General features: G+C 35.6%; 1 protein-coding gene across 1 annotated transcript in view; it reads right to left on the bottom strand.

Annotated features, from left to right (window-relative positions):
- Window positions 1-9,979, bottom strand: part of fat2 (FAT atypical cadherin 2) — a 97,049-nt gene extending 87,070 nt beyond the window's left edge. The window contains exon 1 of the mRNA XM_023328147.1: window positions 9,745-9,979. The gene's annotated coding sequence lies outside the window, so the exon portion shown is untranslated. The remainder of the gene's footprint in view (window positions 1-9,744) is intronic.
- Between the last annotated feature and the right edge of the window lie 5,908 nt (window positions 9,980-15,887).

Raw genomic sequence — 15,887 nt, 5'->3', positions numbered from 1 at the left:
TATATCTGTAAATCAACTTTAGATTTAAACTGTATTTTTGACGAACAAATAATGACCAATGGTTCTATACTTCTTGTAATTTAACTTGCCTGATGACAATGCAGGCCATTGAATGCTCTTTAGCAACACAATATCACACAACAGAAATCCAAATATTTGTTCAGCTAAAGCTAAATCCTTTAATGAGCAACCAGAGGAGGGTGATTTAAGAAGGAGATGAAGATGGATTACTGTCTGACTACAAACACCGTTCTGTTCAAGTATAATGTACCTAATATCAAACATGTAATGAATCCAACAAATCAGCCCTGTTTGCTTTGTCATCCCTGGCTAATAGATGTTTGCTCTGATAAACTGCAAAGGGGTTAGGTGTGTGGAAGCCGCCTAGACTGTTCAGAATCTTTCAAACCACATTGCTTGACAAAAACAAAACTATTCACTTTCTGTTTTCCTAGTTTTGAGCTTGTCAGCGACTTTCGCATCTTTTCATGTTTATTCCTAAAACCTTTCATCAAAAGATACAGCTCTGCAGGGTAGAGGCTTCAGGATGTTACTGTTGGTTCAACTCACAAACAAACTAACACCTCCCTCCTTCTGTGTGCTCCAGCAGGTGACCTGCAGCCACATGTTTGGCTCCAGCTTGCTGGGTCACATTTCGACATCACCCCACATGCCTTCCAGCATAGATGGGGAACTGTTTTTGCAGCTTTTCTTCACCCCATCAACGATCTCTGTCTGTCAGTGAGAGCATGATTAGCTTGTACTTTCTGCTGTGTTGAAACCTACAACAAACTCACACACTGTTAAACAAGATGCAGGCGAGTTCTCTGAAGTTTAAAAGCACTTGTTCTGCCAAAAACTTTTGACATAGTGGATGACCACCAGTAGGTTCAATATTTTTAATTTTATCTTTCATATCATGTATAGAAAAAGACTCATTATAGATACACGTATGCTGGTAGATCTTGCAATCGACCTCTATTTCTGTGCAGTTTTTGAAAATAAGGTATATTTCGTAATTCTCAATTTTTAGGGAAAACATGAATTCACTGCAAGTGCAGCTTTCATAACGTACTGGATGTTATAAGAAGCATCAACAGCTTTGCAGATGACATTTGTCTATGATGTGAAATAAAACCACTCAAACAGTTACAGAAGCATGTATTATGACTTAAAATGCTGGAGGCAGATTAATATTCTGCTTCTAAATTCTGAGGTAGTCATGTGAACTAGACACTAAGACATTAATCGTGGGGTTACCATTTTATCTGTTATTCATGTGTGTATTTTAGGAGGGAACGAAGGATATTTATATAATACAAGTACGCAGAAGATGCATACTGAAGCAAATAGCCCTACATTGGTATGCATTCTTATTTTCTATTTTTTGTTGACTTTTGTTGTTTCTTTAAGTTTTGATGTATTATTTTACTGGTTGTAATATTTGAGACTTCTATATACTTTTAAGTCTTAATCCTGGAAGTTTAGCCAGGGACAGAGATTGCAAATGAACTATTGCTAAAAACCTGTATACATTGCATTCACTTTATTAAGTGGTAATTTTGAATTTATTTGTCCTTGTTAGATGAACAAAAATAATGAAATAATTTGCAGGGCAGAGGCTTCAGGACAAATGGTATACAATTATCGAGGGGCTATATTACATTGCTTTAAGCATTCATTGATTTGTTTTTGACTAGGCCATGTCTTAACTTGGACAATTTTTTGAACTGCATAAATGAGGAAAATTCTGTTACTTAGTCAAATTAATCAATGCACTTTTTCATTTCAAAAGTTGGCTTTTGTTTGCCTTGAGGTAAACAAAATTCTAATTTGAATATTAGAATTCAAATTTATCTTGATGCATATGAAATGTTTAATGGCTGAGCCTCATCACCTGCATAGAGTTCATAAAAGTGCAGACTTAATCTTATCAGGTCCTTGTTAGAGAGCACTGGAACATTCCATCACTGTATGGCCATTCAGATGTCAGCCATTCAGATTATAGTGTGCTCCTGTCTTGTCAGTCAAAATGAACTATACTTATGAATGCTGAATTGTCATTCCCTCTAAAACTAAAAGCCATTTGACTATTTAGTACATAAACACACAGACTTTTCATGTTGATGATATTAACCATTTCACTGACATGAATATGTGTTTTTAAGGAAAGAACTATCCTCAAAAGCACATTCCGAGAACATCTAGTTCCTCCAGCAAGTTTGAGTCTCCCCTTGTTCTTCAGTTGGGACTTGGGAAGAAATCCTCCAAAGTGAGACATGCAGGAGTGCAAAAGACAACCTGATGAGCTACAGTATATTAAGAACCAAATCTGACTGATGATTGATGAGAAAGTGCAGCAATTCTTCTCTGAGATCCTAAAATTATCTCTAATTCACAGTTTTGCCACCCTACAGAGAAAGCTCATTACTTGTAACTGGAATCTAATTGTTTGGTCATGATCCAAATCTCACCACTTTCAGTGATTGTTGAGATGTAGATGAACCAGCTATAGAGCTTGTTCTTTACCATGATGACACATCAGTTATAGACTCATTGCTGCAGATAAAGCCCTGATCTGTCTACATTACTCTTGTTATAACTAGTGGAGAAAACACCAAGAGCCCTTAACTCCTCCACTCTAGGCAGAGATTCATGGAGGAGGATGGTAGAATAAATAATTGATGCCACTCTACTAGTAATCTATTACAGAAGAATAGTTGTTCAGTCTGAAGTGAATACTTCCATTTCATTTTCATTAAATGTGTAAACATTGTACATTTGTTATACACGTTTAGTGCTTTTCTAAAGTATGTTTATTGGTTTCCTTTTTTGAGAATATCAAGACTTATGACATTTGCCAGATGTTTAGATGAGTTACAAAAGACACCTGCCTCAGTGTAAAAACTTATTTTTTGTAGAAATAACTTCTGACATTTGAATGTCAACGAAATACACCTGAACTGAATTTTTGTCTTTTGTGTGGTTTACTTTTATTCTGACTATGATTACTGTTCTGAAGCATTTAAGCATTTTATTATGCTAAAGATGAATCGGTCTTGGATAGTAGACATATGAGAAGCTTGATCTCTTTCAACTCCAAAGGACAATTTTTTTTGTACTGTGGTCTAAGACTTAATGGTTCAGACAACAATCTTAATTTATTTTCAGTACTAAATAAAAAAACTTGTATGGCATTTTAGAGTAGAATATATTCAGAAAGCAGGTTATCAATGCAAGCTTGTTCTCTCCATCACAGAGCTATAGTGCATTCATTGAAAAGGTATCCATTTCCTGTGCGATGACAACCACTTTAATGAGAAGAATCAAGCATCTGCATGCCTGCAAGTCTGCCACTGAAAACCCAGAACTTTATGACAAAACTATAAGATGGGGGTAAAGGAGTTCCTACCTTAACCATATCATTATCTCTGTCTATGTTCTAAAGAAAACTATAATATGTGTTGAAATAGTTGATGAATAAAAAACGTCATGGTCTTCCTTTTGTCCCTGAAAAACTATAAAGCATTATGATTTTTGCTGCTGCCTGTGCTGTGCAATGGTGTTTATCACATGAAGCTTGTTCCTGTTTTTTTCTGTAAAAAAAAAAATAGAACAAAGTGATTACACCCCTGTCATTTAGAAGAAAGAAGAGACGACGACTTGGCTCTAACACAATATATCAGTAATCACATCAAAAAGCTGCTTTGGATCAGGGTGTTTTAAAAAAATAAAAAAGGGAAGATAAAACAAGTCTGGTGCATATTTCTATAAAGTCAAATTGAGATTCATCTGTATATCTTATTTCAGTAAAACTCAACTATTATTTCTCAACTAAAAATATAATATATACAGTAACTCTATATTTTTTTATATACAATACTATAGTTTGTATAGAAATGTGGTATTAGAAACTCCATTGATTTCGTGCTAAACTTTTGAAGGAAAGTACAGGATACATTAGCACATTAAGATACAAGGTTGACTGAATAAGATTTTATCATAGCAGTTTCTTTTTCCTGATTTGCATGCCAGGTGTCTTCCAAATTTGCATGGCAGTTATTAAACCAGGATGAGTTACATTTTCACTACTGGTTGAAGATCATGTAGGGGACAGAGCAAACATGAAGAAGACGGTGCTTTGGTCAGATGAGTGCCTACAAAATCATCCGGAACGCTCCATCCCTACTATCAAACTTAGTAGTAGCTCAATGTGAGCATATGACACATTTTTATATTTTTATTTGTAAAAAGATGAACTGCTTGGACTGGATTTTTTTACGTGCCAGGAATCACTTTCTGTTTTCCTCTTTAGAAAATGACAGATTTGTTTTTATATGTTATCCCTCATTGTTTTTAGTGTAGTCATTAATGCATCCTCTTCTGTATTTGCATGATTGTCAAGTTCAATTTCCGTTGTATCTATTATAAAAACAACACCTTTAGGCTTTACACTGGTACAATACCTGACAGTAATGAGTTTGTGATGGAATATTAGGCCATGAGGGATGAGGAGCATTCACTTGGTGTCAGTCTATTAACTGTTCACTTTTTTATCAAGATGAAAGAATAAAGCAACACTTTCTTTTGAATACAAAAGATGGGCAACGCTTTTCATCTCTGGTGGGAATCACAGAGAAAAATTACCCCAAACTGTCATTCTAGACAATTAGGTGTTACAGTGAGGATTAATGGCAGATGGTTCTAATCAAATTAGAAATTGTTAAAAAAAAAAAAATCATGCAGATCATCAACATTACAGGCCATGTTCAGTTCCCTTGTGTCTACAAATGTGACACAAGGGAAGAGTGGTTAAGCTACAGCAAACATTAATGATACAAGGAAGAATTTCTAACCAAATGTTAAAACTGTTGTTCATTAAATATGTTGCTGATTTGAATCAAAAATCTAAAAATGTTCCAGTGTTGTAAAAAAAATTAACTTTTCTTCCACTGTAAAGAACCTGTTATAATTTCCCTGAATTCCTACATGTAGGTTTAGATGCAAATTACCAGGGGCTAGTTAAACTCACTGCTTTCTTTGGAGTAGCTTGGGTCATTCCCAGCTGTGTGGGAGAGCCAGATTTAAATCTAACTACAGGTACCCATATTATGCAACATACTGTGCCATGAAAAAGTATTTTTCCTGTTATAAATTTAATTTTCCTTTTTGCTTAAATGGTTGCCAAAAAATTTAAACATTGGACAAAGATAACCATACTAAATCTATGAAGAACCTTCCAAATAATGAGTTTATAAAAGAGCTATCTAAAAAAGCCTGACCCTCTGGAAATATAATCGCTCCTCTTGGTAAATCATGAATCGGCTGAATGGCCCCATTTTTCTTTTGACAGCTATGTTCAACTTCATTAGCCAGGCCCAGGGCTTACTACTGGTAAACCTGTACAATCAAGAACTCAGATGAACAGAATTTACTTGGCTATTGATTCTGGTTTCTACAAGTTGCAAGTCAAAAATGTTATGTATTATGCTTAATTTCAGTGTCTGAAAGGTTTAAGGTTTAATAACTGTAATGCTGAATTTAAAACGCAGGTGAAGAGGCCATAACAATAATTTAGCCCACTTGTGACAAATGCATGATTTATTCTTTATTCATGCTTATAAATACCTTTTAGCTTTCTTTTTTACCTAACAAAAGGCAGATTTAGTAATAAAGCTTATATGGATTTGGAATTTTTGATTATTACACCCAAATGTCTTGCATCAACTGGAATGCAGAATAACATCTAAAGCATCATAGGCTTCAATTTTCTGTCATACAATCACTGTTCAGGATTAAACAATAAGCAAGAAACAACATAAAATGTGATAATATCAGGGACAAAATCACTGCTGACACCTTCCTTTGTTTCTCACATTTGCCAACAGTCACAATTATCGTAGTTCTGTGATAGTTTGAAGACTCTTTTTTGCTTCAGGGTCAAGAAGATTCATTGATGGAACCATGAACTCTACACTAGAAATGATTAGTTACAGTCAGCAGATCACAACCTCAGTTTTGAACACATTTGGGTTTGTAAAATGAGAGTGATGTGGAGCTTCATTGTCTATGACCTTAAAAAAGCCAATCATAGTTAAAAACCTTGCAATGTTGCTAAATCAGAAAGATTCTCACAAAGACGACTGGGCCAGAGTTCCTCCACAAACAATTTAAAGACTGATGGCTAGTTATTGCCAACAGTTGAAAGCAGTTGTTGGCGCCAAGAGTTGCACAACCAGTTATTAGGTTTAGGGGGCAATTACTTTCTGACACAAGGCCAAGAAGTGAAATTTTCAATTGAAAACAGTGTTTTTTTTACTCAGACTGGACTGGCAAGGTGTGATAATAAAAAAATCTTCTAAAAATTATTGTAAATGAGCTAAACGTAATTCAACAGTAATGATGATCCTAAACTGGTTGATTCAAGTAAATATTGGGATTATCCAGATTTTGTCCAGCATTCATGTTTTACTTCAGGAAGTTAATGTTTCAGCAAATCATTTTGGCTTTTTCAATTGTTTGGCTTAATGCTAATGAGTGCACATTAAACACTGTTCACGGCCATCATAGTGTGACTCAATTGGTTCAACTGAGTGTGTTGTTCTCTGCTATAATTATTGTAATTTTTGTGTTCCTAACGACTGTGGTTACTCCTAGTTGTACAATAATTTGCCCATCAGGCATAAGATAATTGAAGGTACTGATGATTCTGTAAAAACAAACATACATAATGCCTGATTATATAAGCACATAAAGAGGTCTCCCTTCTTTTAAACAACAAATGAGACTGTGTGATATTTGGGGGTTAGGGCTGGACAAGTTTATCTGTCTTGTTTTTTGAGAGAAATGCCTTCAAGCACTCTGTTCTCACTTAATTACTTTTTCCTGCATGATTCTTTTTAGTTCATGGCTCTGACCTCTGACTTCTGAGCAAATTACTCCAGTTGGCAGTAAGACTTATTTTCCTGTTGACTTTATCAAAAAGATGACATTGCAACCACTTTGAAGGTAAAATCTTAATGGTCAATTTTCCATCTCTGTTTTCCTTCAATTAAAAATTTGGGTCATGTTGTAAAGAAGTAAAAGATGTTTTTGTCTCCAAAACCATAAAAACTTAACCATATTGCATAACCTCAAAAGTACCACATTTTTTTCTTTCTTTTTTTTGTTTTACTTTCACAGTCAATGCCATTGTTGAAGTTCACTGAGATCAGACTTCTTGGATTAAGTTAGGGCGAGGTTATGATGCTAACCCCTGTCTGGAATTAGAGAGGGGCGTGTCATTCGCTTTACCTCTCTCACACCCACAGTAAGTAAGGTTTTAGCTTAAGCTTTGAGGTTGTACTGTAATAAGTCTCTGCTTTTCTGGTCCAAAAGCAGTTAACAAACAGCAGGAGCTTAAGGCTTCCAACCAACTCCTGAGCATCTTTACAACTCAATTTAATGTATTTGGTTTTCATATAAATGTTTTTTTTTTTTTAGGTTTGAATGACTCTTATTTTGGACTTCATTGCCTTTGATTTTCTTCTGCTCTGATAAACTCTGCATAAAGGAGCTGCAGAATGTTACTGTCGACACAATATCTTATGAACTGTGAAATTGAAAATTTCAGGAAAATAGTCTAGGTAGGAAAAGCCTGCCAGGTGCTTCATCATGCTATCAGGATGGCTCAATAAAGTTTTGCAGGTCATACATCAAATCTGAGTCAAACAACCTGTGCAGAAACAAATATGACAAGGTTTAGCATTAACTCGGCTCTTTTATATGAAGCCTTAAGCATATCCTATCAATACAAACTCCAAAGATCAAATGTTTTGAGGACTAGAATAGCTATATTAAGCTCTTGGGTACACACAGTTTTATGAAATCCAAGGCATATGATTTTGATGACTCTGATTTCTCAGAATTATGATATGCAATGACTCTCTTTTAGCAATAAGTTAACAAACAGTTACATTGTCCCTGAAATGCACACAAGTGGTGGAACATTAATAAATCACATAATTTATATAACATTATGGCTATTAAGTTTATAAAAATAGAGGATGCTTGGGGGCCCCCTTGTTTGGTTTTGGGCACTAGATAAGTTAGAACATTATGATGATGGAAAATAATAAAAATAATTATGAAATCATGAGTCAGTAGAAGTCTATCTAATGATTGCATTATGTTTTCTTAACATTGTGTTGTCCTACACACAGTGAAGAGTTGTTGGTCCACATGTCAAAAACAACTTAAGATTTGAATCTGGTCCTTAACCAATTACATTGATCCCAAAGTGGTGTCAGAAATGGATTAGTTTCAGATTGTCAGAGTGGACACCAAAACGGCTGGGCTGCAGGTTTGTGACATTTCTATCATGCCCAGACTAGAGTAGCATAAATAGAGGGTATCCTTTACGACAATACAATTTTATCTCTGTGTGAAACGGACTGCTGGCTACAGTGCCAGGTTATGTCAAGTGAAGGGTGAGGGGTTGAGTGGAAAGGTCGAGGATGTTCTTTTGAGTTAAACGGACCCCACACACAAATAAGCACCCACGCCCAGTCTTACAACGAAGGCCATAATTACAGAAAGGGTCAAGAAATGCCTCTGCAGGATTCCCAGTTAGCTTCCCTGTCATTCATTCAGATAATTTTGACAACAGGAGTTGAGCTGGTGTGGACAGGGTAGACAGGTCTAGTTTTAAACTACTGTGGTTTTCACGTGGCTGATTAAATATCTCCAGTTTAGACAGAAACACAGGTCAAAAGTCCAGCAGGTTCATCTGATGGTGCATCGTTCTTTTTACTGCTGGCAGCTTTGCTCATTCTTCACCCACATCTGGACTTTTTCTCAAAAAATCCTAACAACCACATTATCAGCCATCAACCAGTTTTAGTTTTCCCTTAAAATCACCTGTGAGGCTAGTAGAAAACTCTTGCCCAGATCATGCTGTGATTTGAGCAAGTTAGTTGTAATATTTCAACAATTGTAAAAAAAAATAATGTAAAATTCCATAAGTGAGATTATAACCATGAGCAACTTATCTAAACTAAATAAAAACTGTGATTTATTCTTCAAAAGGTTAAACAAAGCAACATTTTAACAAAAAGAGCAATTGGTATCAGGAACATCATTTGTCGTTATTAAAGTACTGAGTTGACCATATTTCGAAGGTCATCTGATTGTCCACTCATCACACACACACCTCTGTTAATGTGTGTATACAATGCAAGCAGACCTTGCAGGAAAGTGACAGAAGCCAGAGAACACACTTTCACCTCAAGACCAAACCAACTTCTGAATTGAAAAAAAGGTTAATCTTCTCTTGTCGCTGCAAAAGATTTGTGCACATGCTCCAATCTGATTGAACAATTCAGTTTCTCACAAAGTGAACCAAGTGAAAGTTGAGAAATGAAAAGCAAGGAGGAAGACGTTTTAGATGAGTGGAACTGCGTGCGCTGACTTGCGTAAAATATGTCAGAGCTCTTTACTGTTCTCATGCAAATGTCAGGTTTAAAGTCCATATTGTTCATGGAGTCACCTAAACATGCAAAATAATTCACTGTGATCTTAAAACAGCATCTTCAAGAGAAACCAACATGTTCGGTTGAGTAACATTTAAAAAGTTTTGCTTCAGTTGTAAAGCACCTTTACTGTTTATACCTCCTCCAGAATGGTGTTTAGTATTACATTACAACTAAATAGCAGTGGCTTTCTTCATAATAAACAGTGTGAATTGGAGTGTAGCAGTAAACTTACCTGAGGTCCAGTTAGGCGACTCTTCCAGGAATACTTTCTCCCTTGCAAACGCTTCAGGAACTTAAAGAAAACTCTGAAGGCATTGTGATAACCAGCATACTCCCACAGAGCTATTCTGTGCAGTCCATTGAGAAAAAGAAATACACTCATGTGAAGTTGTTCAAGTTGGTGTTAGCTCCTTCAAAGTTGCCGCAGAGCTACTAAGACACTAAGACATCTTAAAACCTCCCTCAGGATCTCCATCCACTCCACCCACTTTTGACTGTCCCTCCTCTCACACCCTCACATACACACCCGCACACAAACGCGCTCCCTCCATGTGCCCAGATTGTGGGCCTCCCGCTTTTCTTGCCTGTGGGCTCAGGCCTTTGGGCCAAAGCCAAAGCTTCTGTGGATGTGTACATACTAGTGCCTGTGCATGTGTGTGTTTATGTGTCTTTTAGCATTTCTCACCTTGTAATTCCCTTTTTTCCGACAATTAATGTGTGTGTGTAATAGTTTCTTTACAAGAGACCCACTGTATTGCATTATTGCATAATGTAAAAGCGCACTGACCTTGCATGTGCCTTTACAAGGTTTTTTTTGTGTGATTTTGGGAACTGATGGTCTGACGAGATGCCTTCATCCTTGCATTCCCTCTGTCCAACCACGATATTTGCAGCACTTAAGACCACGGAGTATTAAAATGTTATATTCCACTGAAATGAAAATAAAATTTAAAAAAATTCTGTCTTCTTTCCTGTCGTTCTCATTATATTTTTGTACCTAATTGTGTTAAGATAATAGGGATAGGGACGTGTGTGCATCTGTTTTTATGTGGCTTACTGACACATTAGCCTTTAACTTGAAGTACCGAGTGCGGCCGTATTGCAGTGTGAACGGATCACTTTCTAAGTTGTGCAGTATGATGGTTGTGATGGAAGAGGTGTTGTTTAATTCAGCAAGAATGAACTGTGTGATCTGCTGAACCGATCCTATTAATATACTAATTCTAGAAATTTAGTACACTGAAATTATCTGCCGTTCTCATCACTACTTTGCAAGCAACTTGGTACATTACTGCCACCTTAAGTTTAAAAATTTGTTATTGGCAGGTGAAAAAAGAAAAATAATGATTATAGCATTGTATTTACCAGTCAAAAGTATTTTCCTATTGAGAAATAGGTTTGCAGCCTGTACACACATAAAATCATACCAAGACATCAATACATAGTCAAAACAATAGTCTATTTTGTAGCAATTAACTATTTGAATACTCTGTACCTTTTGTATAGCAGACTTAATTGTAAATAATTTAATTGAGAATTAAATTAGGCAAAATGGTTAAGTACTGGCCTGGAAAACAACTAAATTAATTTACTAAAGTATTTTTCTTTTAGCTTATAAACACAAAAATATTGAAAAACCCACTTTCCGTCGTTGAGTCACTACTTTGTCAGGCAAAAAAGACTCTTTATATTAGAAGAAGCGGTACTGAAAATTGTGCTTTTTGTTCACAAAAGTAAACTTTTAATGGAGGCCACACACAGTCACCTTTTCTGAACTGATGATTGCGGGTATTACTATGATTAAAACCTAATAAAGAAGAGGGTTATTCACTGTTTGTCTGTGTTTGCAACAGACTCATCAGGCTTTTGTGTTGCTGTTGTGTAAACCCTGCAGGTAAGCATTTCACACAGCTCTCTAAGTCCTAGCTCAGGGCCATTAATGGTTAGGAATGAGGGGGGAGAACAATGGATTTTGTGGGAGGTGTATCTTATGTGTTTATCATGTCAGGCTCAAGAAGCATTAAGTAATTTTGTTCAGATGAGGACCTGAAAACCCGAATATCCACTAACAATGACCTGACAATGACCACTGATTACGTTCTCTAGGTCATCAAAATAAATTAGGGCTTATGAACAAGAAAAAATATTTTAGATCTTTTGTGATTCCTAGAAAAAAATTCTTGTGACTAATAGACTAATTATGTGTATAATACTCATTGCATCAATGGACTAAAAATTAAATGCTTGGTTTATATAGAAGGTGTCCTCTACAACAAGTCTGAAAACGTTTGAATGTATGAAAAGTTGCTATGATTTTCAGTTTTCAGCACTAAAAAACTGTCCAATTTTCTGAGACATCTAAAAAACAGTTTTGGTTCATTTCAGAAAAGCAAAAATAAAACAAATTAGATCAAATGTAGCAATCAATTCTTGGTCCTAAATCATAATGAAAAACGGAATAAGACTCTTCTTTTCTGCAAGATGCAAAAAGACAGTAGATTTTGTGTTAACTAATCAAAGGCAGAAAAGACAAATCTGAAAATCATTTTATATTCAAGCGGTGAGTTTTATTCCATTAAGCTCTCCATGTAGAAGTTTTCTACATAAAGAGGCTTAAAACAACTAAAAATAGAATCAGCTAACCAAGTTCATCACAGTTTCAAAAGTTTCGTCCTTCAACTTTCCTGGATTAAAAAAGAGATGGAAAATTTAGTTTTATGTGATTTGAAACAAATATTGATGTTCAAATAAGACTTCAACAATTCTCGATACCCTGGAAAAGAAAATGTAATTCAATCTCTAGGAACGAAGAAGTTCATGACCAAGAAAATGCAAAAAAAATTACCTTCAAGTTTAACTGTAAGAGAATAAAGGTGAGAAAGGAGATAGTGTTCCATCATCAGCAACCGTTTGTGTTATAAAGCACCAAAAATTGTATTTCAGGTATTGTTAACAGATTTTTAACATGAACTTTTAGCAAGTACAGTGGAGCTAAAACTGAAATAAATCAGTGTATTTTCTAAACTTCATTGTATCTGTTTAGCATACCTTGAATGGCATTGATGTTATTTAAGATAGAGAAAAACAATTATATCAATGTATACTTGTGTTCCTTCATTGGTTCAAACAGTTTAGAGTCAACTTCTCCTCGAGTGACATGGAGCAGTCAAAACTAAATTCATGCCACTTGATAACAGAGATGATGATTATTTCTTTGTTTTTTCTGTGTGAAATAAAACTGGAATCAATACTCAGTTTATATCAAGAAACCAATTGACTAATGTGACACATAATTTGTTTCAGTACGGACATATATAAAGTAAGCATAAAAAAGGTTTGAGGAACCTTGAGGAAGTCAATATGACTTCATATTTTCATATTCATGGCCCATCTCACCCCAGTGGCTTTGAACAGTGTTTTATTCTCACATTTCACAGAGAGTAGGCTTCAGAGCAAGCTTTACCCTTTTAATGCAGAAGTTAGAATGTTTTGCCAGCACAGGATGTGGATGAAAGTGGCTCTCCCATCTCAAACCTCATCAGTGGGCAAGTGTCACTAAAACAAAAGCTCAACTATTTTACATAGATGAGGAGAAAAAAAAGCCCTAAAAAAGTAGAAATTCTGAATCAATGTCTTTACATTCCTCACAAGGTCAATTGATTCAACACTCCCCAATGACAATAAATGAACTATTTAGTGACAATTAACATTTAACTTTAGACAATGCTAATCTCTAGGGTTACTTTTAAACCTCTGTAATCAAAAGTAAATGGTTGGAAATAATGAGACACAGGTCTATAAAGTAGGACCTAAATATAGACCTAAATAAAAAATAAATGTTACTTAATTGCCAATGTTTTTCTTTATGGAAGCAAATTGAAAAGCACAGATCTGGAGAGCAACTAAAGAAGAGCAGAAATCTCAGTGGAGACTGAGAATGACAAACAGTTTGTGAATTACAAGCTGATGAAGAAAGAATGGCAATGAGAGATGTTAGAAAATTGTTGGGTGAGTGGGGATAAACAAAAACAAAATGGAAAATGGGAGACAGAGGAGAGCAGGCGTTGATAAGAAATCAAGTTATGTCATGAAGATTGAAAATGTGGGTTACAAAGAGGTGGACAGTGAGGTAGAGAGGATGATAAAGGAGAAGAGAGGAAGACAGATGATCAGGGAAAAACAAGGGAGGAGGCATGATCCAGAAATAAACACCAACAGAAGGTGGGCACGAAGCCACCGGCAGCAGGTGAACCTGAGCCGAGAGCAGGAGAGCCTGGAGGAAATGAAGGCTCAAATCCACCTAATACAACCTGCTGCTGCTATACCATGCTGCTGACTCCCTACTGCTCAACATTTGCATCTACAGTGGGGGTCGCTCAGCTGATTATTATGTTCTTCTGACTGACTTACAGTTGGATAAATGTTGGACCAATGTCCCTTAACACCAAGTAAATGTCTGATTTATGCCTCATAGCTTCACAATGACAATCCAATGACTGAACAGAACCAAAGGCTGTGATATACATAAAAACATTTTTTGACATGTTTGAAAGGAATCATGCTTTTCTTTTAATTCTTTGTGTATGTTTGCTGTGGAATACATTCTTTTCCTTCGCTTAATATAGTAGTAAATAGTAATTTGTATTTGTTAATGATACGATTGAATTCAGACATCTTTGAAATGTCGACAACCTGGACCTGAGCTACACATTACATTAAAACTCTAAAAGTTTTAATGCTGCTACCATAGTTATTTAATTGGTGACAGTTTGTTTGTAATTGAAGTGCAGAGCTTAGGTTGTGTTATATTACGTTAAATGTTAAGAAAAAGGTGTATCACTCTGCAACTAAAATTAATTTCTGACAGACAAGACTCCAAAACATACTGGGAAAGCTGATCAGATATTAATTATTTCCCTGTATAAATATGGATTCTGGTGGCAGCAGGTCATAATTTAGGATTCAGGTAAACAATGTGACTAGATTCAAAAGCCACTGTTTTTACTCAGGTGCCCGCAGAGACCTGTACACAGCTGCATGCAGTGTTCATAGTCTGGAGTTCCAAAATAATTTGAATAATTACAACTTTTGCTCCATAAGTTAAAATCCTAAATGATAAAGCAATGAGCTCCTGAAATAATTTAGTGGAATAACTTTTTTATTGACTAATTTGTTTTCATTTTCTCACAATTCAACTCAAATACATTTTAAAGCATATTTGTAAAATAATTCACGTTGCTCAAAGCGTAACAAAATCTCCATATTAGTATAGGAAAGCACCAGACCTGAAACTTATTTTAAACAAACAAAAAGTTATTGAAAATGAGTCTAGGTTTCACAGGAAATCAATAATAACAAGCTGAAATTGGTTTAATAGGATATTTTAATTTAATATATTAATAAGAAGCCTCCTATAGGATTTTTCTCCCTGAATTCAACTTCAAATACTTGTGAAGCAGGAATTATACCTCCATAATTCCTGCTTTAAAATGTTATTTGCTGTGTTGAATGTGAGTATCCTACTGCATCAGATAATAAGTACAATTAGGAATCATAGCTGGTAAGCAAGTGCTTTGCAGGTCAAAGTTCATGTTAGCAAAGACCAACTTAAGTGTAGATGAGTAATTGCCAAAGCACCACAACATCCAGATAAAACAGTCTTTTGAGTTGATGGTTTTCAAAGACAAAGCAAACAGAACAAACCCATCTTTTGTTGCTCTGTGGTACCATTCTTGATTTTGAACCTAATTTAGATCCATTTGATAACTAATATTCATTATGCACATATCTGCAGTTCCATATGAAAACCACAGAAATACCTACATTTATCTTTCTGTCCATCACAATTTGACTTTAGGCACACTATTTGAAATCCTTAAGCTTGCCAGTTTTACTGCTTGTAGCGAATGATCTTCAAAGACAAAATGTTCACTCATTGCTCAACATATCCAACTGACTGCCAGCAATCTCTGTAATAAGAAAATCAATGTTGTTTTTTTTCTAGTTCGCCTGTCAGTAGTTTATTATGCTTGGGGCGCTATGGTGTCAGATTATGCTAAACTACATGTGCAGAGCAGTGAGGATAAAAAAAGTCTTGTGTTGCAAACTCTTGTGAGTAGAAGCAAAATGTCTCTACCTTGATTTACAGGGACCACCAATCAGAGTTTGTAAAAGTCAAAGTTACTTGCAGGGTGGATCAAATCATGTTCAGAGATGCACAGGCAGGTTTTCTACTTGCTAATATGTCAGGGCTGTCAGAGGTCTTCAGTGTGAATGAACCATGAAAAAGTTTGCCATGAATGTTTTCTCTGTGTTTGGGTCAGATTTTGAACAAGAGACATACTGTAAGTGTAAGGAGCTCTAGCAAATCAAACC

The sequence above is a fragment of the Xiphophorus maculatus genome, chromosome 23 (genome assembly GCF_002775205.1).
Source record: "Xiphophorus maculatus strain JP 163 A chromosome 23, X_maculatus-5.0-male, whole genome shotgun sequence".
Classification (NCBI taxonomy): Eukaryota; Metazoa; Chordata; class Actinopteri; order Cyprinodontiformes; family Poeciliidae; genus Xiphophorus; species Xiphophorus maculatus.
Note: the sequence above shows the minus strand (reverse complement) of the source record. Positions and strands in the feature narration are given on the sequence as shown.